Source organism: Ruditapes philippinarum, unplaced genomic scaffold, assembly GCF_026571515.1.
Source record: "Ruditapes philippinarum isolate M1 unplaced genomic scaffold, ASM2657151v2 ctg2111_1_1_1_1, whole genome shotgun sequence".
Lineage (NCBI taxonomy): Eukaryota > Metazoa > Mollusca > Bivalvia > Venerida > Veneridae > Ruditapes > Ruditapes philippinarum.
Window position 1 is genome coordinate 232,154 of NW_026859386.1, and position 25,075 is coordinate 257,228.

The 25,075-nt window shown below is 33.3% G+C and overlaps 1 protein-coding gene across 3 annotated transcripts in view; it reads left to right on the top strand.

The window, feature by feature from the left end:
* The window catches only part of LOC132756325 (uncharacterized), a 44,187-nt gene that overhangs the window by 14,758 nt on the left and 4,354 nt on the right, over positions 1-25,075 (top strand). The window contains exon 1 of one of the 3 annotated variants that reach the window (XM_060747369.1): positions 12,244-12,580. The exons of the other annotated variants lie outside the window; for them this stretch is intronic. The gene's annotated coding sequence lies outside the window, so the exon portion shown is untranslated. Of the gene's footprint in view, positions 1-12,243; positions 12,581-25,075 lie in introns of those variants that run through there. 3 annotated transcript variants of the gene reach the window in all.

The window sequence follows — 25,075 nt, forward strand, 5'->3', positions numbered from 1 at the left end:
ATCAGTTACCCAGATTCTGACCAAGTACATGAAATGTACTTGCTTTTTATTTGTAATATTCAATGCTATCTACCCTTGTCATGTGGAGCTTCTATAGACAGGTGGGCGATATAAGGCCACCATGACCTTTTTGCTTTGTTCAATTATAAAATTACATTGTTCAATTATAAAATTGCATTATGACATTCAAACAAAACGCTTACATTACGATATTTTAAAATATGTTTAAGTTTTATCAGTAGAACACATTGAACTTCTTTTTCATCATTTCCTATGCGGAAGAATTTTGTTATGATATACTCTATTACACATTATATATGTAACGTTATAATATACTCTATTACACATTATCTATGTAACTTATAGCCTTAGGCGAAATGTTTTGTTCGTTAAATCATTTTTCAAAGTTATATTTTATGACAATTTCAAACTTGCATTGTAGTTCAAAATATTTGAGCCGCGTCAAGCAGAAATTCGCACTATCGTCATTTTTTTCCACATATTGATGATGTTCAAAAATTACAATCTCATCTTTGAGAAAATATGTTAAAAGTTACAGGGTTAGTTACTGACCCGATACGGGGATACACGGTTCTTTAAGGAACCATAACGGGACCTTACCCACATAACCGTATATTACGGTATCTAACCCTTTAACGATTCTATCACGCCGAAAACCTTCCTCATCGTAATTTAGCAAAACCAGGGAGACCATACCACGTGACAGTATGTAAATACAGCAAGTAATGTTGTTCAAGAAATATCTTTAAAAAAGATAAACGGCGTTGATGGAAAAGATTTTCATGCATACGAAAGAAAGAAATAATTATAGAGCGGCAAAGCGGACACAGTTTAGTAATTATATTTTACTTGTTATATCTGTTGCCAAACCATCACTGCCTTCTTAGCATGGCCTAAGGATTAAGCTTAATTTTAATATTTTTTGTCATTCACTAAGTCCAATCTCCGGTTCGTCCGTCCGTATAGCCGTCCTTTTCTGTATGTCTATAAGATAACATTTATTTCAATATCATTGTTTTTATATCTCTGCTGTTGCTGCTGCTTGGTTCCATTCCATAAAAAAATCTAATCGAAAAACATCCTCGGCTTAAGCATATTTCTTTTTTTAAATAAAAAAAGGTCAGAATTATAAAGGATCACAAAAATATTGCACTTTAATGTTTATTTCGTCATATCTTTACCTGAAACAATATGAAAGTGACAGAACCAATAAAAGTAATGTTTATAATGAATATATTTCAATACAGAAAATATGGACGATATGCGACGCAAAGACACACTCTCGCCTCAAAACGTACCAAGTACGATATGCACCGCTAAACGTTCACATGTGAACGATATGCGAGGCAAAACGTCCACACGCGTACGTTTTGCGGTACGGACGTTTTGCGGTCCGTCGCTTAATAGCGTGTTTTCTCTCCCGCGGGGCGAACACACGAATGGCACAAATCAGCCACCATACTAAACAGTTTATAACAGCATGTTTTAAACGCAATATCCGTGATGTGTTGTTGTAACCAGTGGCGTAGCTGCCTATACGCCAAATACGCACGTGCGTACAATTCATTTTGGGAGGTGAAAAAATAGAAAATCATTTCAATGCGAAAAATGGCTTAAAAACTAGTGCTCTCCGGCCTGACTGCGGTCAACTTCAGCAAAGTATGAAAAAGTCCACAATTTATTGTACGAGTATTTGATTATAACAGGGCCTTTCAAATAGAAAGACACTGATTATAATGTACTAGGTTCTATTTTTACATATAGAATTATGCATTTGGTTTTTATGTGGATAAAGGTACCTCTGTTTCGTTTTTAAAGTGATCAACTTTTGCATTAAACTCGCCTCAAAAGTAGCTTGAATATAAGCTCTTTCCGTAAAATATTACGAAATAATACATATGCTTTTTAAAAAGTTGCAATTCTTTTTAATTTAATGAATAAAAGAAAATAATGCAGACATTTTGATAATATCGATATGTAACAGATATCACAAAAAAACATGTAAGACAATACATGTATGTCAAAACGAAATGTCTTAAATTTGTGGTATTATAAATGTATCATCAATATCTATAAGTGACTTAAGTTGTATTTTGAGCGGAATAGGGCACGTACTTAATATTAAAACAAATTGATTTGACTGAATTTAAATGTGATTGATATAACAAAATATGTGTGCAAGTTCCGACAGTTATAGGTTTAGAGACATACAAGTTCAATGTGTCGCATCAAGTGAGCGTCTGAAAATCAATCTGTTGCAAATTGTTTCAACAATGCGTTTTGGAAGGATAAATAATAATATCAATTATTTTCTTGCAAACACCATTGAAGTGAAATGACTCATTTTTTAAAAAAAAAATCTGAAGAAAACACACCAAAAATACCGAAGTAAAAATGGTAATACCCGAAAATTACGTTGCTAGAACGTTTACCAAATATTAACTTGTGTGATTTCTTTCCGTAAATATCTGCCAATTTTATCGTGGATGGAACATGATCCTAACCTCCCCTTTGGCTGAATACAAAACGCATTTCACAGAGCTTGATTAAATAAATAAAGTATTAAAATTTATTCAAATATGAGCAATTGACACGGTGCTGGTGTCATAGGCAATGCGAAAGAGCCCTCGAAAATGTGATGGAGCCAACACAACCATTCAAGAAGTGTCGAAATTGTGGAATTATGCCTATTAATATTAATGGATGTACTAAAACAGAATCTCCAAATGCATTGAGATACTAGCAAGGTTCTTCAGTATCCAATAGAAGTGTAATACGTCGCTATATATCTATAAAATGTGCTATTTTCAAAAACTTCTTCATGACTAATTAGATGACTTTCAATATCAGATTTCAATGTTATTTTAAATCATTTCCTAGATGTAGAATGTTTTTCAAAAAGAGTGTCTTTAATCTAGATTATTTGATTTAGTTTTTGCTCATTGGGTACGTATTCTTACTATCCTTTCGTTTTGATTTGAACATCAAACTATTAAATCGAGCAGCATTGCTTGGGCGAAATTTATAGTAAAAGAAAAATCCAAAACAATAAGAATGATGTTCTGCTTGGCATAACATTCTCCGACTTTTGAAAAACAAGTTTTTAAATCGGATTATTTAAAAAAAACTATTATAACCCTTTTCAGTTTTGTTCTTGTCGAGAGCTCTATGTACAACGGAAGTATCGAGGACTCTCATTTAAATAAGATAGAGCCACCGTTTAGTATCTTCCTGGGAGTACTATATATATGTCTTTAATAAAATTGCTTTTTTTAGGATTTAAACCACATTTATGTGATATTAAATGCATGTGAAATTGTATAATCATATCATCCTTAAATGACTAAATCCGTGGAGCTTTCGTGGGCTTCGCCCCCTGAACCCCCACCAGGGCTCTGCCCTGGACCTGCAAGGGGGCCTACGCGGCCCCCTTGACCTCCTGCGTGTACATTTGTGCATACTGTATATTTAAAATTGCTCTAGCTACGCCCCTGGTAACTATTAGATTCTAGATATACTAAAAAGCTGAGTTTCTTACATATTTTTAATTTTATGTTTGCACTTAAACAAAACCTAATTTAATTTTGTAAATACGTAACGTTAAGTGCTAATAAACTTTAACCTAAACATAATTTTGAACCTTTGTTGTAAACGCAAATATTCGTTGTTATGTCCGTGCTGTACTAGATAGTACTTGTACTAATTATGACGTCATTGCAATGATGTCATTAAATCTTGTCATTAGAAACTCCATGAGGTTGCTCTGAAGAAAAATGCCACGCAATGTACAAAAGTAGGTGGTCTTTTTTTTATTGGTGTAGATCTATTTTTTTAGATTAAATTATTGATTTAGAAGTAAAAATGTTAAATGCTGAAACATCAATACTGTAAAGATATTTAGAAATTTTAGAACTATTAGATCTGTGTAGATCTTACGATGCCGAAGTAGATTTAGAAATTAGAATCTAAAAAACCCCATTAAGGGTCTCCATATTCGGGCCTGCGCAGAACAGATTATTCGCCCGCATGACCAGGTCATGAAATAACTAGTAAACATAAGGGCATGTTAGCGGTTAGTAGATAAAGAATATTTATCGGAGAGTGGTTTTGTTATTATTTACTTTAAAATAGAAATGTGTACGATTCAGACTGTATGAGTTTTTAATCGAAGCAAAAAATAAAGCACTATTCAGCAGTAATAGCTTTTGTCCGGTGAACTGATTGTCCAGTAAATATGTAGGATCCTAGTAGATCGGCAACGTTTTATCTATACTGATAGGGCCTATTACCAATAGATCTACTGTACTGTACAGCACTCAATTGATAATATTAGAAATCTTTATGATTTCATATAAATGTCACTAAATAGATCTAATTAGTCTATTATTATTATTATTATTATTATTATTATTATTATTATTAGATCTATTATTCATTTAATATGATCAAGTTACTTACGAAGGTTATATGTGCCGTAGATCTATTTTAGTCAGCTAGCATGGAAACATCATGTGTGGTTTTCCTAACAAATTTTAATATTTACATGGCTAGATCTATACCTATAAATATTACTATAGATGTATTGTACTGTAAGTTAGTATCGCTAGTTTAAACGGTAAAGGGGTGGGCTCAATGATCATGTTACGATTCGAAGGAAGATCTCTATATGGATTTATGTTAGGTTTAATTCGATAGATTCAGTATGAATGTATGTATACTTTTATATTAATACAGACTATACATAAATAAGTAGTATTCATGAATGAAGCTATGCTATTATAACAATGTGTCGATATCACATGACCTGTAGGAAACGGTTGTCCGATTTAGTCACAGAGATCAGTCGCAGATTATAATTGTACTTGTCAGCTACCACTGTATATCAAAATAAAGTAACCCACAAATGATTTCCGTACAGAAGACTGGGAGTATCATTTATTAATTATCATTATCGCATGGCTGTGAGCTTTTCCTTTGTTCTTTCCAACCCATTATGCTCAGTACACTTCAATGAGCATTTCAAAACTGTATTGATATATAACAGTACAGTTTTTTCATTGATTCATATAGGAAAAAAAAAACTCGACTGTTAAATATCAGTCGAGTTTTTTTTCGCACCTTGTATATATCAATACAGATTTTTCATAGAGGCTCCAATGGGGCAGTGGTAACGACCATTCCCAGTAGCAAAAAAAAAAACAAAAAAAACCATAAGATAATAAAAAATGAAATCAATAAAATAAAATAAAATAAATATTTATACAATGAAAAATATAAACAAAGATAATTAATGAAATGAAAAAAGCCCTTTAATCTTAAATCAATCTTGGTATCAGTATACAATCGGCCTCTTACTAGTATATTGGATGTCTTTTGTATATTTTTTTTGCGGCGGCGAAAACAACTTGAAATACTGCCTTATGATAAATAACTGTAATGTAGCTAACGATTAATTTATTTATTTGTTTCTATACAAAAAAGAAAACATTATGCCATTGCGATAAAACAGTTATAGTATATGAAACTCGTTAGTTACGGGTGTATAAAACTGGCTGGCCTCGCCATTTTTTTTTAGCAGAAACACCCCTTGATGTCGCCCCAGCCAGTGTTATACCCTCGTAACTAACTCGTTTCATATACTATAACTATTACATAATAAATAATATTTATTAATTACATTTTAAAAGTTATAACTTATTAATAAGTATTTTATAATATAAATTAATATAAATTTATAGTTTCGTAGTTATTTCCACGTGTGTGCTAGCAACAACAACTTAATTTTTAATTAAACATGACCGTGGTATCGAAATATTGTTTGACGACATATTCAAAGCTTTTGAAACATCAATAGTTAGTGCGATTATTGATACCCAAAGGGGCACTAGTAAAACTGGAAAAAAATTAAAGATTTAAATGTTTGCAACGGTAACTGTATTTTCAATTAAACATGATGCTGGTATTGAATTATTGTTGAACGACATGATTAATTCAGGTAATGTAGGTCATTTTTGGTTAGGTTTCACGTCTTACCAAAACTAAATGTCATAGTCATATGGCGACTTTCCAGTTTTACTAGTTAGAATGTGCTCCGTATCCCTTCTTAAAGTAATCCCTTTAAAAGCTCTGTGTTCCGTAGCATTTCAACTTTATGAACTTATGCTAAAACAGTACTGCATTGATGTAAAACATTTAGGTAAATGCAAATTTTCATATTTTCAATTTTTTTTCCAGATTTATTCAAAATGACAGAAAATGTGTGTGTTCCGTACCATTTAAACATAACTTTATTAAAATATGCTAAACATAATTGCATCGACAAGATATATTGGACTTAGTAAATATATTAGAAAGTTGCATATCCGTTATCTGATAAAAATCTATTCAGTGAGTGTGACAGTAGAGTTTTAAATAAAACATACATGAATCGGGTAAAAACTCTGCGTGTACCGTTCTGAGTTATGGAACTTGGTTAATATGCATAAACACCTATTATTCATAAAGCTATGAAAAGTTTCACAAATGAGTTGCTTGTGGAAAGCATTAAAAATCATATTGCCTTAATTCTAAACAAAACAAGCATATGTGATCATTGAATGTAGAAGCTTTAGCTAATTTTCAAATAGTCAAAGTTAACTGACAAAAATCAGCTTTTTTTCAAATTGTCAAGGTAAAATGAAATGACAAATCTTTCAAAATGTTAAAATCAAAGATACTGATAAACACAAACAATATTACAAACAATGTGTCCAAAGGATACAGCATGCCCCTCACACTTATGACAAATGAATATTTCAATTATTTATAATTATAAGTCTGAAGCAATAACTCTAATAGCCTTGAATTAAACCACATACGAAACCCCACATACGCAACTGTATATGATGATCAACATTCCTGTGAAGTTCTAAAATGGGGGTATGTAGGAGTCGGTACGTCGGTCCAGCGTTCCGTTGCTTTTTACTTGTCCGGAGCGTAAGATTTATGGTTGAAATTCAATATAACTTCATACAATGGTTAAGCACATTGAGAGAAAGTGATAAACATGAGAACCATAGCTCCATCTTGACTTAGTACAGAGTTATTGCCCTTTGTTACTTTTCTTGTTTGGAACATAACTTGAAAACAACTGGTTGAAATTCAAAACAACTTCATATAATGGTCAAGCACAATAAGAGAAAGTGCATTGCACAAGAACCATAACTCTATCTTAAGTAATGACAGAGTTATTGCCCTTTGTAACTTTTCCATTGCTTTTTTCTTGTCCGGAGCATAACTTGAAAACCACTGGTTGGAATTCTAGACAACGTCATACAATGGTCAAGCACATTGAGAGGAGGTGCAATGCACTAGAACCATAACTCCATTTTGAAAAATGACAGAGTTATTGCCCTTTGATATTTTTTATTGTCCGGAGCATAACTTGAAAAGTAATGGTAGGAATTCATAACAATTTCATACAATGATCAAGCACAATAGGAGAAGTACTGTGCATAAGAACCATAACTATATCCAGAGTAATTATAGAGTTATTGCCCTTTGTTACTTTTCCTTTGCTTTTTTCTTGTCCAGAGCATAATTTGAAAACCACTATTTGGAATTCAATAACACTTCATACAATGGTCAAGCATATTGAGAGAAAATGCAGTGCCCCGAACCTTAACTCCATCTTGACTAATATCTGAGTTATTTGCCCTTCATTACTGTTTCTTGTCCAGTGCATAACTCTAAATTAATGGTTGGAAATCAATGCAACTTCATACAATGGTCAAGCATAATAAGTGGAAATGCAGTGCACAAGAACAATAACTCTATCCAGAGTTATTATAGAGTGATTGCCCTTAGTTACTTTTCCTTGTCACAGAGCATAACTGGAATTCAATACAAGTTCGTACAATGGTAAAGTATATTGAGAGGAAGCGCAGTGCACAGGAATCATAACTCTTTCTTGACTCATTTGAGAGATTTTGCGCTTTGTTACTTTTTATTGTCCAGTGCATAACTTGAAAATTAATGGTTGGAATTCAATGCAACTTCATACAATGGTCAAGTGAAGTGAATTGAAGTGTGCAGTGCCCAAGAACTGTAACTGTATTTGGACTTATTACATAGTTATTGCACTTTGTTACTTTTTTTGTCCAGTGCATTACTTGAGAATTCAATGCATCTCTATACAATGGTTTTACTACAATAAAACACTATCTCTGTAAATATGTATTTTATCACGAATATGCAAACACCAACAAATATTACTTTTTTTTACTTTGGTTTGATTGAGGGGTATTGATGAGAAGCCATCATGTTGACTTATGATAATTGTACGATCTCGTGATCTGCAAGCATTGTGCGTATTTTAGTTCATTTATATCAATTATGTTGCCATCATTTTCAAGAAATACAGCAATAGTAATATCAGGCTAAGATCATATTACCCGGCTTTTCCAATAGGCGAGATTTACGTGAACATCTTGATAAACGATGGCACTTGTTGGCATAAAGTAGACATTAATCAATAATGATTTTAGAAAGTGGCGCTTGCCACCAGATAGCCTGATGTACTTCAAGTTACATCATGTATGTTTCCCGGTATCACTTTTTGTGTATATTTTTAGCTCGACTATTCGATAAGAATAAGTTAAGCTATTGTAGTCACCCGAGCTTCGGCGTCGGTGTCGTCTGTGTCGGCGTCGGCGTAACCACTTATGTTTAAGTTTTCTTAATACCTAAAATATTTTCAAAGTCTATTGACATATGGCTTTGAAACTTTGCACACTTGTTAACCTTCATGACCCAAACCTGTAGAGAGGAGGGGAAATCTGTATCAAGCATTTTGACAGAATTATGCCCCTTTTTTCGACGTAGAATTTGCATTAAAGTTTTTGTAATACCTCAAATATTTTCAAAGTTCATTGACATATGGCTTTGAAACTTTGCACACTTGTTCACCATCATGACCCCATCCTGTAAATAGGAGGGGGTAACTGTATCAAAAGTTTTGACAGAATGATGCCCCTTTTCTGACTTAGAATTTACGTTAAAGTTTGCATACCACCTCAGATATTTTCATATACTATTGACATCAGGCTTTGATACAAGTTGAAATTTTATACACTTCTTTGAGAGCATAATAGGTTTCTCTTCAAGGCCTATAACAGTTACATGGATTTAAAGGAAAATTTGGCCCTTTTGTTAACTTAGAACATTTTACATTATCAAGACTCTTTTACTATCAAGCACTAAGAATGGTCGAGCGTTGCTGTCCTACCGACAGCTCTTGTTTAAAATATCACCTAGATTAGGATAATCTGCTGAACTATATTCTGGACTCGCCAGGTGACATTTTCATAGAGGGTTGATTCAAAAAGCTATTATGATAACTAATCAGGCGCCTGTCTATTTATTGAATAATTTCATTTTATTGTCAGATGTTCATACCCACAATATGCGTTCATCACTGATTTTCAACTTTACATCCCCCAGAGTAGACCCCTAGAGTGGACCAAATATTGAACAATTTCGTAAATCTTTTGTTTATTCTTGATCTGGTATTTGGAACGGCCTTCCTCGTTACATCAAACCTGATAATTTGTAAACCATTTAAAAACTCATACTTAAGATATTGTCACAAATCGGTATATATAGAAATTGTTCGCTGCATGTATGTAGTAGCATTGTTGTATTTGAATTGTTTGAATATGTTTTTATACGCCCGTTTGAAAAACGGGACGTATTATGGGAACGCCCCTGGCGGGCGGGCGGGCGGGCGGCGTCCAATTTTGTCCGGAGCATATCTCCTACATGTATGGAGGGATTTTAATGAAACTTCATATAAATGTTCACCACTATGAGGAGCAGTGTCGCGCACATGAACCAGGTCTCTAGGTCAAAGGTCAAGGTCACACTTAGAGCTTATTGAAAAATGCTTGTCCGGAGCAAAACTTCCACATGTATAGAGGGATTTTCAATATTACTTGGCACAAATGTTCACCATTGTGAGGCGGAGTGTCGCGTGCAAGATTCAGGTCCTTGCGGCCAAGGTCAAGGTCACACATAGAGGTCAAAGTTCAGATAAAAATATGAAGATGTGTATATGGACCATTTAGTCATCATTTATTGAGGGATTGTAACACAAATGGTCATTATCAAGACTATGGCTGTGATACATATAATTTAGGTCAATATATACAAGGTCAAGGTCACTAAAGATGATGAAATATCCAGATTTTGTAAATAGAATTTAATCAAAGGGAGACAACAAAGTTATTACTTTGTTCATAAATGACTTACACAATTACTCCCCTTGATCTCTATTCAATTCTAAAAATAGAATTTAATCAAAGGGCATGAAATAATCCTCTTTCTTGGACTTGAGTATGTTGTAAAGAATGTAACATTTATTTACACATGTTTCATTCATTGGTCAAGATTCTTAACTGTGATAACTATGGTGTTCTGTAGACTTGGTATTTGTCTCCAGGTCAAAGGTCAAGGTCACACTTAGAGCTCATTGAAAAACGCTTGTCCGGAGCAAAACTTCTACATTCATAGGGGGTTTTCAATATAACTTGGCACAAATGTTCACCATTGTGAGGCTGAGTGTCGCATGCAAAATTCAGATCCCTGCGACCAAAGTCAAGGTTACACATAGAGGTCAAAGTTCAGATAAAAATTTGAAGATGGTTATAGGGACCATTTAGTCATCATTTATTGATGGATTGTAGCACAAATGGTAACTATCATGACTACAGGTGTTACACATTTAATTTAGGTTAATATTTGCAAGGTCAAGGTCACTGGAGATGATTAAATATCCAGATGTTGTCCGGAGCATATTTTCTACATGCATGGAGGAATTTTAATGTTACTTTTATAGAATTGTTCACCACCATGAGACGTAGTGCCCTGCACATAAACCAAGTCTCTAGGTCAAAGGTGAAGGTCACAGTTAGAGCTCATAGAAAAACACTTGTCTGGAGCAAAACTTCTACATGCATAGAGGGATTTCAATATAATTTGGCACAAATGTTCATCATTGTGAGGCTGAGTGCCGTGCATAAAATTCAGGTCCCTGCGACCCAAGGTCAAGGTCACGCATTCTGTGCATATCTTCCCTATTGATTTGTTTTAAGGTTCATTTAACAACACAGTGCCAAGAATAAAAACTTGCTTGCTAGATAACACTTATCCATAATGCCCCCATCTCCATCTAAAGCTTTTTCGTAAACGGGCGTATTTTGTGACTATGGCACCCTTGTTATATTTTTCCTTGGGATCTCATAGATGATTGATATGTTGATAGAATGAGTTCTCTCTTTACTATTATTATTATTATTATTATTATTATTATTATTATTATTATTATTATTGAAAACATAAAAAGAAATAGCCATCACATTATATATATATATATAATTATGGAATAAAAAGAAAGCATTGATAATATGTAACACAAGATGTACTAACGTAACTTACATTAGTATATTCAAGAAATTTAATTGTAGATAATATTATGTTTGCTTTTATTGCATGAAGTTTTTGTTTAGCTACCGTTTGCCATTGTATCATAGCCTTATGTTATTTGTGTTTCTTCAACCATAGAAAGCCTTAAAACGATCATTTTAATATCCTAAAACTGTGAGGTTTTTACATGTAAAGAAACCGAATCCAACTAATGTATCGAGTTTCAAGTCATTTGAATATTATCGAGATCTTATTAAAATGTTTCTTTCATTCAATATACTATTGAAATATATCATTAGAAGATAAAATGACAGAAGATGATATCGTTTGTTTGAATTGTATATTGTGACAGTAAATTTAACAGATTAAATCTGAAAACAGCTGGTGAAATTGATCTAGCATAACATCAATAATTCTTTATATTAATAGGAGAGAATAACAATATGTAAACATTGTTGCCCACATAACATCAAAAAGACGAGCATGTTGTGCTAATGTTTTTTTTGAATATAAAAAGTTCCAAACGCTAATAATACAGCGGTATGAAATTCTGTTCACTCTTAGACTAAAATTAAAAACTCTATGTTCTGTCAGCTCTTATAAAATTTCCACGTTTAACCTATCTATTGTTTTTTTTATCTCTGTTTAAATGTTAATCTCTGGTTAAAATAGAATCCGTGTTATAGATTGAACAATAATCTATGTTTGTTTGTTGTTTGTTTTGTATAAGTTCTTCATATTCTCGTTTAAAGTCTTAAAAATAATTGACACACGTATTATTTATCATACCTGCAATATAATTATGATGAAGATGGATTTCTCTTTCGCTTGTTCAAGGAAGTTACGTGTAAACTTATTGTTTTAAAGTTATAAATAAAACATTGTCTCCATTTGTTTGCTTTGTTAAAACGTATTGATCGCATTAAATTGGATGTAGAAATTAAGTGTTTGATTATACAGTGTAAAATGATATCTAAATACACGATGAAAAACCACCGGAGTGCCTCTGATAAGTCCCTATTGTAACATTTCCTGGAGCACATTCACTAGTGTGCCGTCAATAGATGGTTGTGACAGGATCTGTAAGGTGGAAATATTGGTATAGTATATTTTATTCTTTACTATAACTAAATAATATTCTTATAATTTTGTTAGTATTGCTTCTGCTTGTGAAACTTAATACATTGAACACATTTTTTATTAACTTTTGCTTTCAATAAAATAGATATTCAAATATTGATACATTCATTTTAAAGCATATACTTGACGTTTAACTGGTCATTTGTGTAAAATATCAAACCACAAGTAACAAAATCTCGAGGTGGCAGTGTTAGTAAAAATACAACTTCTTTTGAATAACATCTGATTGACAATTGTTATATTTTATCGACTTAAAGCCACTTCTTATATTTGAAACATCTGCTGCATTCTAATTTGTTAAAATGGTTATATAGGATATAAAATTATGCTTTCTTAAAAATAATTGTAAATATGCGGCAGCGGCGAATATTTTATACTTATACACTACGGGATATAAATGGAAGAATTTAAAGATCTAAAAGTACGAGGAACGCCCGACTGTATTTGTTAAGCTCGATAAAGAGTTATCATGCTTGTTTTATCTTAAGATATATCTATTAATTTCAGTGAATAAATTTGTTAATCAAACGCTGCTGAAGACACTTTGTGGATAAAAGAATTTATTTCTGATTATGGATCTTTACTTCTTGACGACCGTCTTAAGAAATTTATTGGGTGAGCAAGGAATAACATAATGATCGTAAAGTAAACAAAGCCAGTCGTCATGAAGGTTTTCAGACTCAGATATAAATGGCGTTTGACTTTATCGGTGATGGTTTTGGTTTATTTGTTTTTTCCTATACTTTGGTTTCATTGCTGAAATATATCTGGGATTCCATTTACACGGTGCCTTACAGGCATACATACATAAAACGTAGATGTCCGTTATCCTATAAACATATGTCAAATGTGTTGTTTTCCTATTTCGTCATATACGGTTTTCTTTCCTACAACAAGAGTGCTTTTTTTTCTAATTATATTCGTCAGTTTATCTGGAGATGTCCATCCAAACCCAGGACCTGTGTCACCAAGGTCAAGTTCTACCTTTTCCATATCCTCAACAGACACACTAGATTTAGCTATGTACCTGTCATTTATGCATTACAATGTACAAAGTATTAAAAATAAACTTGACAACATATTTGCTGAATTCATGAACTTTGATATTCTTTCGTTTTCTGAGACCTGACTGAACGATTTCATTGATTCCTCAACTCTCTCGCTTAATTCATTTCAAGAAAGAAGAGTGTTACGAGCCAGGCGTAACGAGAAAGAAAAGCCAGCAACAAACTTGTAACAATAACAAATTTATTACAGAAAAATTACTAAAGAAAAATAAAATAACAAATTATCTTTACAAAGATACCTGAAGTCCAAATAAAAATTACAAATGTCTAGTCTGATCCTGGAATGATCCTTTTTTCAATAGCTTCAGTTAAATCCAAGTTAAAATCCAAGAAACACTTTAGAATAAATTCCCACAATAAAATCCACAAGAATAATTTATTTTAAAAATCCAAGCTCCAATAAAATCACTTTATATCCAAGTTGAATAATACTCCAAAATATATTGATTTCTAAAAGATCACTGATGGACTTAAAAGGTAAAGGTAATGAAAAATGTCAATCTATATATATTAACTAAGAAGTTTCTAGAATAGTCTTCCATTTACTTTACAGTAATCATAATCTAGCAACTTCACCAATAAAGATCATTCCAGAAATTTTCTATCTAAATATAATGCATGAGTTTTCTACAATAGTTAAGAACGTTCTAGTACATACATGTAGTTTATGTTCTAAAAATAGAACAATGATAATATTGGAAATACCAACTGGTCATATATAAATTATATACATGTAATAAGTTGCATACATAACACTTCCCCTCTTCAAGAAAAAGAAATATGAATGAAATGAATATTTCTTTTACAATAAATCCAAACAATGTAACTTAACAAATAATATAGGAGAAATGTTAAACAATTTTATACATTCATTCATATATATGTGTATTACAAACAATAGCAAACAACAACAAAAAAAATTCATCATATCATATACATGTTTAATTTAAAATACTGCAAATAACAGTTTTAGACACGTGAAAGTGCATCAGGGATCAAAATTATCTTTCCCTTTAATGTGTCTAATGTCAAGACTATATTCTTGCAAAAATAAGCTCCCACCTCAACAACCTTTGATTTTCTTTTTTAAGTTTTTATGCAAGAAAGTGAGGGATTGTGATCACTAAAGACAAAACAGGCAACTTTGAAGAAGTTAGATAAACTTCAAAATGCTGAATTGCAAGAATAAGAGCCAAGGCACTCTTTCTCTATAGTTAGAGTAATAATTTCTTGATGTTCATTAAACTTTTTAGAAAAATAACAAACAGGATGGTCAACACCATTGTTGTCTTCTTGGATCAATACACTTCCAGCACCTATGCCACTAGCATCTACAGCTAACTTAAAGTTTTTATTAAAATCTGGTGCCAAGAGAACTGGTGCACTCTTAAGTATGGCTTTAAGGCTGTCAAATGCCATTTGACACTTTGTCATTCCAAATGAATTTGTTTCTTTTCTTTAGCAAATTTGTCAATGGTTCTGCAATAACGAAAAAATTATTACAAAATTTACGATAATACCCTGCCATTACCAAGAAATCGCATCAGTTGTCTTTTACAAGTTGGCACTGGAAATTCAGAGATAGCTTTGACCTTAGCCTTCTATTGGTTTTACTTTACCCTGTGTCCCACTAATGTCCTAGAAAATGTTAAAATTGCATGACAAAATTCACTTTTTGCAAGATTAACTGTCAATTTAGGCATCACTAAGTCGGGTCGAAGAATGCTCTAATAGTTTTGAGATGTTCCTCCCATTCATCAGAGTAGATGATTGCGTCATCATGTATGCGTCACATCCGCGTAGACCAGATATTACCCCATGTTTATAAGCTTCTCTGAAATGTTGCTGGTGAGTTTTTCATTACCAAATGGCATGACTTTATATTGATACAAGCCGTCTGGTGTTAAAAGGCTGATATTTTCTTTAGCTCTATCAGTAAGTGTGAACTTGCCAGAAGCCTTTTAGGAAGATCGAACTTTGTTACATACTTTGCTTTTCCAATTTTGTCAAATACAGTCATTCAATTCTTGGTATAGGAAATGAAATCAGTTTTTGTTACAGAGTTCACTTTTACGATAATCTGTACACATCTATATGTTCCATTTGATTTCGGTAACAGAGAATACATGGAGAGCTGTAACTGCTTTGACGGTCTTAAAGGTTCAATAAAGTCATTATCCAATAAAATACTGAACCTTCTTGTCTTAGAGTACTTTTGTTTTATAGGATTCGTTCTATATGGATGCTGTTTATTGGTTCAGAGTTTTCAAGATATGAACGTCATGGATGTATTAAATTGTCAGTTCGTGTGTTGAGATATCAGGAAATGAAGTGTTCATATGTTCATAAATAAGCTGAATTTCAGTTCATCTCGTTTTCGACGGTTCTAAGTGATCAAGTTTTTCATCCAGATTTTTCAGATATCAGGAGTTTTCAAGCTTCGCTGAACCAGGATCAGACTTTTTCAAAATTTCACACCTATTAGATTCAATTGAACATTGATTTTTTGTGGAACAGAGTTTACGAAAGATATAGCGGTTTACTAATTTTGCTATCTCTGTCAAAATATTCTTTTTAACATATTTATGTGACACATTTGTTTTTGCTTTCGCCTCCCAGGAGTATTAAATAATCATAATTAAGTCACTGACTTTCTTCTCAATAGTAAAATAAGGACCAAATATCTTGCCTGTAATGGTTTTCCAGGTATAAGGTAAAAGAGCAAGTACTCTATCACCAGGGTTAAAACTTCTTTCCTGAGCATTCTCATCATACCTTGATTTCATTTTGCTTTGTGTTGATTTTAAATTAACCCTAGCTAACTCACGTGCATTAGTCAACCTATTTCGAAAATCCGATACATACTGAAGCAAATTTAAAGATTATGTCATCTTCAGACAGGGAATTTCTCTCTTTAGAAGTTTTAAGGGTCCTCTGACAGGTGTGACCGAATACTACTAATTCAAAAAGGCTGAAGCCAAGAGATTCCTGAACAGATTCTCTAACAGCAAATAACAAAAATGGATGCCTTCATCCCAGTCTTTTCAGTGTCAAAACAATATGACCTAATTATATTTTTCAGAGTCTGGTGAAATCTTTCTAATGCACCTTGACTTTCAGGGTGATAGGCTGAAGACCTATATTGGGTAATTCCTAATTCGTGCATGACCTGCTGGAAAATACCAGACATAAAATTTGACCCTTGATCAGACTGTACTGATTTAGGTAAACCAACAAATGTGAAAAACTTCACAAGAGCCTTGACAATAGTTTTGGCTTTAATATTCCTTAAAGGAATAGCTTCAGGGAAGCGCGTAGAAGCACACATAATAGTTAATAAGTACTGAGAACCTGATTTAGTTTTTGGTAATGGACCTACACAGTCAATAATAACTCTACTAAAAGGTTCATCAAATACAGGAATAGGCTGTAAATGAGCTTTAGGTATTGTCTGATTAGGTTTTCCAACCATCTGACAAGTATGACAAGATTTACAGTACCTAGATACATCTGCTTTAAGACCAGGCCAATAAAAATGATTGAGAATTTTATGGTAGGTTTTATTAACACCTAAATGACCTGCCATGGGTGTTTCATGAGCCAAGCTTAATATTTCCTGGCGATATGATTTAGGGACCACAATTTTGGTGATTAACTGTCCACTCCTCTTCAGCAGGGACATCGGGCGGTCGCCATTTTCTCATTAAAAATCCCATTCTTTTCATAATAACAAACAGGGACTTGTAAAGCTTCATCTTCACTAAAAGCCTTTGAAAAAGGACAGAATCTCAGGATCATTTTGTTGTTCCTGGATAAGCTGTGACCTTGACAGCGTATCATGACCTTGATCTTTAGATCTTGGTGTAGAAAAATCAGATATTGAAAAATCTGTCTGAGTTTCAGGCAGAGTAGGAGTAAGAGAAAAATTTATATCATTATCAAAAGACTGACCTATAAAAGTATCAGCTAAGTCAATATCTGAACAATAATTATCTTCTTGAATGGCCTTCTTAGCCATAGCTCGAGTAACTGCACATGAAGAGTAAAGGTCAGGAATTTCCTGCTCAATGGGGTCAGGGATCTGATCCACACAAGGAGTGTCAGTTACAAGTGGATTAACCACTACCTTATCTCCAGCTAAGTCATTACCTAGCAATAAATGAACACCTTTAAAGGGTAAGAAAGATCTTATACCTACAGCCACCGGCCCAGTTACCAAATCTGAGGACAAATAAATATTATGGAGAGGGACATTAGAAAAACCACACTCTACACCCTGAATAAGGAGACACTAGATCCAGAAGAAGTCTTCTCAGAAAAAGGCAGTGTATCTGCTAAAATAAGAGATTGAGAAGGTCCTGTGTCTCTTAAAATTGTAATAGGAGTAGGTGGGCAAGTATCACCGATAAGTGACACGGAACCTTCCGAAAGAATGGTTCATAAATCTCCATTATAGAATCAGACTTGGGTTCTTTAACCTTTCAAAATTGCATTATTTTCAATACAAGACTGAGGTTCAGACCTTGAAGTGGTAAGACCTGTGGGTTTGGCCTCATCACGTTGTTGTTGCCTCCTTTTTAAGGTAAAGCAATCAGAAATAAGATGTCCAGTTTTCTTGCAATAATTGCATGTAGGACGAGATAAGGGACTATGACCTTTATGTTCATCAGATGACTTTGGTTTGGGAGTATTTGACTGACTAGATGAGCCAGATAAATTACCAGAACAGAACTTGAAATTAAAATGTGAGGGTGTGGACTTCCCTTTATTTATAAATGAGACTTTGTGGGTTAAAGAATAATCATCAGCTAGACGGGCAGCTTCTTCTAAAGTTTCTACCTGTTTTTCATCTAAGAAAGACTTAACATCAGAGTGAATACAACGTTTAAACTCTTCAACTAACATGAGCTGTCTAAGCTTTTCATGATTTTTTATTAATTTTCTTAGATAGACACCACCGATCAAAAAGTTGTTCTTTTTCTCTTGCAAATTCGACATGGGTTTGACCAATTTCTTTCTTAGAATTTCTGAATTTTTGCCTGTAGGCCTCTGGTACTAACTCATAACCTTTCAGAATTAATTCTTTTACATTATCATAATTAGAGCTTTGTTCAACAGTAAGTTGTGTATAGATTTCACGAGTTGATGATATTTTTAATTTAGACAATCCTTATTTTGATCAAATGGTGTCTGACATTTATCCGCATGAACTACAACTTAATAAAACGAACTCTTGAAATTTTAGTACATCATTTTTGGATCTTCATATTACTATCAACAACAATTCTATTCACACGAAAATTTATGATAAAAGAGATGACTTTGACTTTTGTATAGTTAATTATCCACATTTGGATGGAGACGTACCCCATGTAACATCCTACGGGGTTTATGTTTCTCAGTTAATTAGATTCGCTAGAGCTTGTAACAACGTAAAGGATTTCAACGAGCGGAATATTTTTATTACCAGCAAGCTTCTAAAACAGGGCTACCGCTATCATAAATTACGGAAATATTTTACTAAATTTTACAATCGTAACTTTGATTTAATTTCTAAATTCAATAGTGATTTAAAAACTCTTCTGCGACAAGGGATTAGCCAGCCTGGTTTTTATGGCGATGTGGTTTACAAACTTCGTAAGATTTTGGGTCATGGTAATTTTTCTGCTGTTTTTACTAAAATTATTAAACGTTTTATTAAAAGAGGTTATGACCCTACTATTTTAAGACATACTGCATGTTTAGTGTTCAACCCTTTTACAGTTGGACACTACGCTTTCCTCTTTTGATTGCATCTGACGGACCAAGTGGGAGACTCTATGATGGATAGTTCTTAAAGCCCTTTGGGACTGAATTGTCTTAATGCTCAACTTCTGCCTTGCTTCGTCGGGCCCTTGTAGGTGATTTTCTTGTTGCTCTGTCTTCCTTTAGGACATTGAGTACTTTGGTTATGGTCATTGGGTTTACTTTTATATGTTTCTACATGATCATTTTAGTGTTTTACTTTTTTAACCTTTTGTAACCATGACAACTGTTAGAATTTCACTTGGCGGGGATTCATTTTATTTACACTGTCTCGTTTATAGGAACATGGTGGGGCTAAGAGCGAGGTTTGGTGCACCATTAACCGGTTTAAACTCCCCAGCAGTCATTATTATGCTGCTGACCGTTCCAAGGCGGCGCCCCACTGTGTTCCTCAGATGTATGTCTATGTTGTTTCATACTGTTTTGGTGACACTTTTGCTTGTGTCCCTTGTTGTTTTCTCGTCTACGGTAAGTATCTTCCCCATTGCCTCTAGTTTTTATTTCTTTGATTAACCCCCTTCCCCCGGTCTCCTGTCCCCTTCCCCTTTGTGGGCCTATTATTATTTTCTTTGAATTCCTAATCAGTTACAAATTATTTATCATTTAATAATTAACGTGTCGTTGCCCTGTCCTTTTTATGTTTGGGGTCCGCCTGGGCTCCTTGCCATTGGTTCTTGTTGCTGGGTCATATGGGGGTTGCGTTCATTGAACGCCGCCTTACCTTGTTGATCTTGTTTTTCATATTTTACCAGTTAAGACGATCTGTAAAAGTAATGTCCAGTGCTCTCTTGGCCATTTTAAATTTTCAGCAACCTTTTCAAAATGAAGAAAATACTTATCAACTTCTTTTTCTTGGAAAGGTGGTACAAGCCTAATATTTTTAGTGACATCAAATTTTGAATTTATTCTATGTTCAAACTGATTTGCTCTCTCTTTGATTTCTAATTCTCTCATTCTTAACTGAAATTCTCTTTCTTCTCTTTCTTTTTCAAACTGCCTTTCCCTTTCTTTTTCTTCCCTTTCTTTTTCTAACTGTAACTGCCTTTCTTCCCTTTCTTTTTCTAACAGTAACTGCCTTTCTTCCCTTTCTTTTTCTAATTTCATTTTCTTTAGTTCAAATTTAAATTGAATTTCAAGCTCTTTTATTTTTATTTCAGAAATTTCAGAGTGTTTTTCAATAATGTGAGAAAGTGCATCTTGTCCAAAAATATCTTCATCCACAAAATAATGAATCAGAAGATTTTTAATTTCTTGTTTACGCATTGAAGATTTAATTTCTGATAAATTATACTTTTTTGCATGATCAAGCAAATCAGTTTTCTTAGCCAAATCTAATAACTCCTGGGAAGGCTCAGCTACAAACTTTTCTAAATCAAAAGACATGACTGCTTGCTGCTGGTTTTAAAGTGTAAAAAAAAATTCAGAATTGAAAGGCACACTTAATAGAACAACTATGATATCAACTCAAATGAGTAAATACGGTAATAATAAAATGTAAAATAAACGGTAATAATTTCCAATAATGTAGCCAAAAAGAAATATTCAATCCCGGACGAGCCCCCAATTTCTGTTACGAGCCAGGCGTAACGAGAAAGAAAAGCCAGCAACAAACTTGTAACAATAACAAATTTATTACAGAAAAATTACTAAAGAAAAATAAAATAACAAATTATCTTTACAAAGATACCTGAAGTCCAAATAAAAATTACAAATGTCTAGTCTGATCCTGGAATGATCCTTTTTCAATAGCTCAGTTAAATCCAAGTTAAATCCAAGAACACTTTAGAATAAATTCCCACAATAAAATCCACAAGAATAATTTATTTTAAAATCCAAGCTCCAATAAATCACTTTATATCCAAGTTGAATAATACTCCAAATATATTGATTTCTAAAAGATCACTGATGACTTAAAAGGAAAAGGTAATGAAAAATGTCAATCTATATATATTAACTAAGAAGTGTCTAGAATAGTCTTCCATTTACTACAGTAATCATAATCTAGCAACTTCACCAATAAAGATCATTCCAGAAATTTTCTATCTAAATATAATGCATGAGTTTTCTACAATAGTTAAGAACGTTCTAGTACATACATGTAATTTATGTTCTAAAAATAGAACAATGATAATATTGGAAATACCAACTGGTCATATATAAATTATATACATGTAATAAGTTGCATATATAACAAGAGACAGGCTTGGTGACAGCCATGGTAGTGTACTCTTATATGTAAAACATAATATTCACTACGAGCGTCGACATGATCTAGAAATCCCTGGTGTCGAGTCTATCTGGATTGAACTTGTAACAGCTACGAGACACATACTTTTTGGAGTATTCTACAGACCTCCCAATGCAACAGCTTACAGACACAGTTGTATTGAGGACTCGATACATTTTGCTGTGGATATAGGCATTAAGGATATCATCATAACTGGTGATTTCAATATAAACATGCAAAATCCAGAGTCTTAGCAACAAACATAAAAACCTTTTGTCAACAATTCTCTCTCTCTCAATGCATACAAGACCAAACTCACTTTACAGAACATTCATATTCTCTCATTGATCTTTTAATTACATCAAATCCTTCTCTCATTATTTACTCAGGAGTAAGTGACCCTTGTTTAGATCAAACAATACGTTATCATTGCCTGCCCTGTATATGGTTTTCTTACTCTTAAGAAACATAAGATGGCGTCTTTTAAACCACATATCTGGCTTTTTGACAAAGGTTTACAGCATCTTAGAGAGAAAGCTGCAGCTGTCAACTGGGAAGAACTGAAGGACACAAACATTGATACATATGCCAATAATATTTCTGATGTCATTTTAAATGTTCGAAATCTTGTATTCAAATAAACAAATAACAGTTCGTCCAAGGGACCTTTCATGGATAACATCACACATAAAATTCCAAATACGACATAGACGCAGAGCATGCAGAAAAACGAAACGAACAAACAATGCAGCTGACTGGACAAAATTTAGATCAATCAATTTCAGATATAATAAAGACTAAAGATGATCACATCCAAAAACTTGCTGCAAACCTTCAAACTACATCTAGGTCAACTATGTCTTGGTTGTCTTGTCTAAAATCTTCTATAAAACATGAAATGACTATTCAACAATACCACCGTTGCAAGACGGTGACGATCTATTGGAAAATGTACATTGTAAAGCTGATATTCTTAACAACTATTTCCGTGATCAAACAGTATTAGATGAAAACCCTACATAGATTATCGAGGAAGAAGAGCTTTCACCTCATAAATTAGATTCAATTGTTACGCAAGCTACCGATGTAGAGTCAATACTACAAAACGCTTACTTTAGGTAAAACATCGGGCTATGATGGAATTAACAACAGGGTTCTTAAAGAACTTTCCAAAGAATTGTCTATTCCTTTTTCAGAACTATTCAATCAGTCTCTTCGTACATCTAGATATCCTCAAGCGTGGAAAAAAGCCAATGTCTATCCAATTTTAAAATCCGGAGATCGATCTCTACCTGGGAATTACCGTCCTGTATCTCTTTTATGTACAACAGGGAAGGTTTTTGAAAGAATTGTTTTTAAATACATATATAACCATCTTTTATCACATAACTTTTTAAGACCTTTTCAGTCAGGTTTTGTCCCCGGCGATTCAACCGTAAATCAGCTTACTTACCTGTACGATTTTTTACTGAGGCAATTGACTCTGGAAAAGAGGTCCGAGCAGTATTTTGCGACATCAGCAAAGCTTTTGATAGGGGTTGGCATAAAGGCCTCTTATATAAATTGAAAAGTTTCGAAATTAAAGGAAATCTTTTGGATTGGTTCACCTCTTATCTGTCGAACAGAAAACAAAGGGTTGTTGTTCCAGGTGCAACATCAAGGTGGAATTTCATCAGAGCAGGTGTACCTCAAGGGTCCATCTTAGGCCCTCTTCTTTTTCTCATTTTTATCAATGATATTGTTGCCGACATTAAAGCTAATAAACGCCTGTTCGCGGATGATACCAGTCTTATCATTACAGCCGAAGATTCAGAATGTGCAGCCGAGACTTTGAACGCTGACTTACAAACAATATCAAGATTGGCCTCAAAGTGGCTAGTGAAATTCAACCCTAAGAAAACAGAATCTCTAATCATTTCTCGTAAACCAAACACCTCAAATCTTCCTCGTGTATTTATGAACAATGTTAAGATTCAGGAGGTATCTAGACACAAACATTTTGGTCTTATTTTTGCAAATAATTTGAAATGGAATACTCATATTGATTTTGTACTTGGAAAGGCTTATCAGCGCATAAATATAATGCGGAAGTTTAAGTTCACTCTTGAACGTCAATCGCTACAAACTATATGCATTTCATGAATTCGTCCATTATTAGAATATGGTGATATAGTTTTGACAATTGTACACGCGAGCAAAAAACCGCTGAAAATGTCCAGTATGAGGCTGTCCGTATTGTTACAGGTGCAACTAAACTAGTCTCTTTGCAAAAGCTTCTTGATAAAGTTGGTTGTGACAGTTTAGAATCCAGACGTCAGAAACATAAGCTACTCCTTTTCTACAAAATGAAGTCCAACGCCATCTTATATGTCAGATTTACGTCCGCCATTAGTTTATAACGAAAATTATCTCCTCCGTAACCGGATCGAGAGAACACCAATAACTTCCTATATCTCTAAAAAGACAGCAACAGTTTCAACTTTTAAGAAAGAATTTTTTAAACAAATAAAAACTGTACCGCAATACTTCTACTTTGGAAAACGTAAATATCAAATTATTCACGTCTGTATTCGTACAAATTGTAGCTTACTTGCAGATGACCTATTTTCCAAAAATATAATCCCATCACCTCTTTGTACCTGTGGATTACGCGAAACAGTCTCTCACTTCTTCTTGCATTGTAGGCAGTATGATGATATCAGACCTTCTTGATAAATGTTATCAATACTTATTGTATTGTTTCTCTTCAAACCATTATTTCAGGAATCACATCTTTATCAGTTGGAGAGAATGAAGGTATATTCAAAGTTGTTCACACTTATATTGAAAAGTCTAAACGTTTTGACTGATCTGAAAAGGTCCATTATCTTTATGAATGTGTCATTCTGCAGTTCGCCCAATTCTATAGCTTCACACTTCTTTTTATCTTTAAATTTTCTCATTTTTTCTTCTTTACTCGGATTTCTCTCCTAATTTAAACTTCTTAACACTTCTTTATGATTTTCTCTCAATTTATTTTTGATTGATTTGTTCTAACTATGTCGTATTTTCCTATAATCATGTTAACATATTTTATCTAGGATGTAACAATTTATTTAATCATCTGTATCGCCAAAATCTGTACCGATGTCTAGCTAGAAGTGGAGAGAATTACAATAAGCTTTGAGCTTCCAGTTCAATCCACTGTATCATGTTTTTGTATAAATTTTGTGTTTGATATGAATATTGTAACATATTGAAAAAATAAATATGTTTAAACCAAAAGAATTTTCAAATTTAAGCTTTTTATCGGAATGAAAAGTTGGACAGAATACCATAAGCGACACAATTATAACGAAATCGGCGGTTCAAAACG